The sequence below is a fragment of the Arachis hypogaea genome, chromosome 17 (genome assembly GCF_003086295.3).
Source record: "Arachis hypogaea cultivar Tifrunner chromosome 17, arahy.Tifrunner.gnm2.J5K5, whole genome shotgun sequence".
Lineage (NCBI taxonomy): Eukaryota > Viridiplantae > Streptophyta > Magnoliopsida > Fabales > Fabaceae > Arachis > Arachis hypogaea.
Window position 1 is genome coordinate 24,656,250 of NC_092052.1, and position 5,323 is coordinate 24,661,572.

A 5,323-nucleotide genomic window follows, 5' to 3' on the forward strand; every position below is an offset into this window, starting at 1 on the left:
ATGCACACCCCTATCCCCACATGTGAATAATCGTTTGATTACATGTAACACATCCAATTGGTCCACGCGATTTCATCACCTACCGAAGAATAATCGTTTTCACATGGATTTTTTACTTAAATAAAATAAACACAATTCAAAATTATTTGATTCCCTTAAAACAATTTTTAAAATGTAAATACCTTCTTCTTAATATTATATAAATCGTTCTAAGGCTTTGAGGGTTATATAATAGGTTAACCATGATACCCTGGAACGATTTATGTATGAATACTTCGAGAGAATAACTCATAAATCGTGCCAAGATTCCCAACTATATAAATTGTTTATAAATCGTTCTAGGATGGGCGGAGTTACGCACGATTCGAGGCTAAGCCACACAAGGCTGACACGATTTATGTGCAAAGGCTAACTCTCAGCTCCCTGGTACGATTTATGATAACTTTGGAGACTCTCAACATCCTGTCACCATTTATCCTCAACTAGCTACTCCCGAGGAGAGTTAAGGAACCCCATAAACGTATTTTTCTCTAACTTGTCCATTATTAATTTAAAAATAGATATGGATGTATCAATTATTTTTAAAAGAGTATTTATTTAATTCAATCTAAAAATAAATATCAATAAAGATTATATACATCCACATTTTACTTTAAAAATAAATTGATACAATACAAATTGATACTCTTTTTCTTTATTTAATTTGGTTTTTTTAATAAAATTAATAACTGAAATTACAAAAAGAATTACAAATTATACAAAGCCAAATAAAAAATAACAAAAAAATTCTAAAAAAAATATGCATCAATAAAAATATTAAAAAAATTATATGAACAATGAATAATAAAAATTTATAAAAACTTAAATTTATGTTACTCAAATTTATATTATGCAAAATTATATTTTTTAACCTTTTGACTCTTTTTTTTTTAAAAAAAATTAAATTTATGTATTAAAATTTAGTACTCTTTTAATTATAATTTATCAGTACTCTTTTTTTATTTAATTTGGTCTTCCTAATGGAATCAATAATTGAAATTATAAAAAAATATATTTTTATTTTTTAAGTTAAAATTTAAATAGATATAATTTAATTTAAAAAATTAATTAAAATTTTTAAGTTAAAATTTAAATAGATATAATTTAATTAAATTTAAAATTTAAATTATATCTATTTAAATTTTAATTTAAAAAATAAAAATATACCTTTTTTCTAATTTCAATTATTGATTCTATTAGGAAGACCAAATTAAATAAAAAAAAGAGTACCGAAAAATTATAATGAAAAATACTAAATTTTAATACATAAATTTAAATATTTTTGAAAAAAATGAGTCAAAAGGATGTTAAAAAATATAATTTTGTATAAATAAATTCATGTTATTTTGAGTAACATAAATTTAAGTTTTTATGAAATTTTTAATATTCGTAATTTTTTTAATCATTTTTATTGATGCCTATTTGTTATAGAAATTTTCTTTGTCATTTTTTTATTTGGCTTTGTATAATTTTCAATTATTTTTTTATAATTTTAATTATTAATTCCATTAAAAAGACCAAATTAAATAAAGAAAAAGAGTATCGATTTATATTATATCGATTTATTTTTAAAGTAAGATGTGGATGTATATAATCTTTATTAATAGTTATTTTTAGATTGGATTAAATAAATACTCTTTTAAAAATAATTGATACATCTATATCTATTTGTAAACAAATAATGGACAAGTTAGGAAAAAACACGTGTATGGAGTTCCTAACTCTCCTCAGGATTAGTTAATAGTGACAGGGTGTTGAGAGTACCCAAAGTTGAACATAAATCGCGTTAGGGAGATGAGAGTTAGCCTTTGCACATAAATCGTGCCAGTATTGAGTGGTTTAGTCTTGAATCGCGTAATTCCACCCACCATAAGATAGACGATTGATAGACAATTTATAAAGTTGAGAACACTAGCACGATTTATGAGTAATTCTCTTGAAATATTCATGCATAAATCGTTGGAGGGTGTCATGGTTAACATATTATATAACTTTCAAAACTCTAAGACGATTTATATATTATTAAGGAGAAGACATTTACGTTTTGAAAATTCTTTTAGGGAAATCAAGTAATTTTGAGTTGTGTTTATTTTATTTAAGTGAAAAAACCTTTTCACATTAACAATGGCCTTTTTTTTTTTTTGGTGACTTAAAAGAAAAATAAACAAAAACTAAGAAAGAAAAAAAAACAAGAAACTGCTTAAGAAAGGCAGTCCCGCTGAATACTACTCTCAAACTCCTTCCAAGGCAATGGAAGCTCCACTTGGGGAGAAATAGTCCTCATTGCAGTCTTTGCCATGATGTCTGCTACTGTATTTGCATCTCTCAAGATCAACCGAAGATCAGCACGCCATTTCCAAGACATGATATCTCGGATTTTTAACACCAAATGATCAGTAAACCCAGAGCAATCTTGTAAATTATTGACAATAGTAAAAGCCTCCACACAGTCTGTCTCACATATAATGTCTCTTTGTCCCGAGTCCCATGCTAAAAGAAAGCCTCTCCAAATAGCAAACAACTCTCCTTGCAAAATGCTACGACTCTCAATTGTTCCCAGACAGCCTCGTTGCCACCTTCCCTTCCAATCTCTGCTAACACAAGCAAAACCAACTCGAGCACCACTGCCAGGATAGCTAGCATCACAATTAATCTTAAAGGTACCCACTGAGGGGGGAATCCAAGAGCCACTAATGGTTGAGGGGATAGATAGTCGTTGCAACTCAAAAATATTTCGGAGCTCCTTTTCTAAGGACAAAGCCATACCAATCACCTTATCTATGGTCCAATGCTCGTGAGGATGAAAGATCTCGTTGTTTCTCGAACACCAAATCCACCAGAGACCAGAAAAGAATCTAAAGGGGCGCTGTTTGCTATTATGTAAAAACCAACTCATCAAATCCACTGGTTGATCGGAGATCCCTAAAGCTTGCCAAACAAGTTGGGCTTTTGGACAATCCCGAATACAATGTAAAACCGACTCCTGACTTGAGAAACATCGTGGACAGCTATCCGTGTGCGAGATGCCCCTTCTAAAACGAAATGCAGCAGTAGGAAGAGCCTCCCGAAGACATAGCCAGGCCAAAAATTTGTGCTTTTCCGGAACATGTTGACGCCAAAGCCAAAGCCAATTACCCCTATCCTCCCAACTAAACATCTTCTTACTGAGCCATAAATAACCACTATGAGCATCATAAACCTTTGAGGCCGCACCAGTCCAACACCAACCGACCTCTGAACCAGCTTGAACATCTGGGTTGTAAGAATTAATGTTGCTCTGCAGAGACTGATTCAGAGGAGAATAGATATTCTCAAGGTTCCACTGTCCAGATGACCAAAGGTCCAAGATCCTGAGATCCGAATCAGAAATGTGAACATAATCCATCTCCTGACACAGTCGCCCCTCTCTTCTCCATCTAGAGAACCAAAAGTTCTGTTCCAAATCCCCAATGCACCAACTAAAACCTTCCTTTAGGATATCCCAAGCTCGACATATACTCTTCCAAACATAAGATCCACTTCCTCGAGACCGACTAAAACAATCATCCTTAGAAGAATGGTATTTCTCCGTCAACAGTTGAACCCATAGCTTGTTGGGATGGTGAAAAAGTTGCCAAACTAGTTTTCCAAGAAGAGCAATATTGGCACAAAAGGGATCTCTAATTCCCAGACCTCCAAACTTCTTAGGAGTGACCAACACTTTCCAGTTAACTAGATTCAGGCCTCTACCATCAGCTTGACCCTTCCATAGAAAGTTTCGCATCATGGATTCTATCTTATTAGTTACCCCTTTAGGGAAGAGAGATACTTGCATGCGATAAGTAGGAATCGCAGTCACTACCGAGTTGAGCAAACAGAGTCTGCCTGCCTTATTAAGCAATCTTCCTTTCCAGCTGGCTAGCCTTCCCCGAATCTTGTCCAAAACATCGTTGAAAGTTGCGAGTGTCACCCGAGAGTGATTAAGGTTCACCCCTAAATACTTGCCCAAGTTCTGAACGAATCTGATGGAGGAGACTCCAGTGAAAATCTCTTTTCTTGTCGCTGAAACATTCTTGGAGCATAGCGCTTTAGATTTTTCCACATTAACCTTCATCCCAGAGGCTCTGCAGAAATTTTCCAAAGCTACCATTACAGTTTGAACTTGCTGTTTTTCAGCTTTACAGAAAAGAAGCAAATCATCGGCAAACATCAAATGAGAAATTCTTGGACCCCCTCTAGAAACCGCAACTGGCTTCCACACGCCCTTATCAACTTGCTGATTAATAGAACAGGACAATCTCTCCATACACAACACAAACAGATACGGTGATATAGGATCTCCTTGCCTAAGACCCCTGCTCGGAGTAAAGCTATTTAATCTATCCCCATTCCAGAGGATAGACAGTGAGGAAGCAGTGACACAATGCATAATCAGATTGACTGTCGGAGGAGGAAAGCCAAAACTCACCAGGGTTTGTTTCAGAAATCCCCAATCCACTCTATCGTACGCTTTCTCCAAATCAATCTTAAAGGCCAGGGTGCCTTTCTTTGACTTTGTCTTCTTCATGAAATGGAGAACCTCTTGTGCTACAATGATGTTGTCAGGGGTTCCTCTCCCCGGGATAAACCCTCCTTGAAGGGGCCCAATAATCTCTTTGAGATGGGGACGAAGTCTATTGACCAGGACCTTCGTTATAACTTTGTAAACCACATTACAGAGACTAATTGGTCGGAAATCCTTCATGGAAACCGGGTTTTCTACCTTCGGAATAAGAACCACAAGAGTTTCCATCATCCTTGGATCCATATCCAAACCAGAGAACGCATGACGAACCATAGTCCAAACATCAAAACCAACAATCTTCCAGTATTCTTTAAAGAAGAAAGCCTGAAACCCATCAGGGCCCGGCGCCTTAAAAGAATGCATACTGAAAACAGCCGACTTAACTTCTTCCAGAGTAACTGGCGCTGTGAGGCTACAACAGGCTTCATCATTCAGGGAAGGCAGTGGCACATCACCAAGACAACCTAAGTCTACATCCTCCGACTGGCAGAATAGGCGTTTATAGAAGGATTCAGCTTCCCTTCTAAGGACATCCGGGTCCGTTTCCCACACCCCATCTTGAAGAAAGAGACCATGAATCTTATTATGCTTTCTCCGCACAAGAGTCTGGACATGAAAGAACTTGGTATTTCTATCCCCAAATTTTACCCACTGCTCTCTGGATTTTTGAAACCATAGAAGTTCCTCCTGCACAAGCGTGTTATTAAATTCCTCAATCAGCTGTTTTTCTTTTTGCCGCAT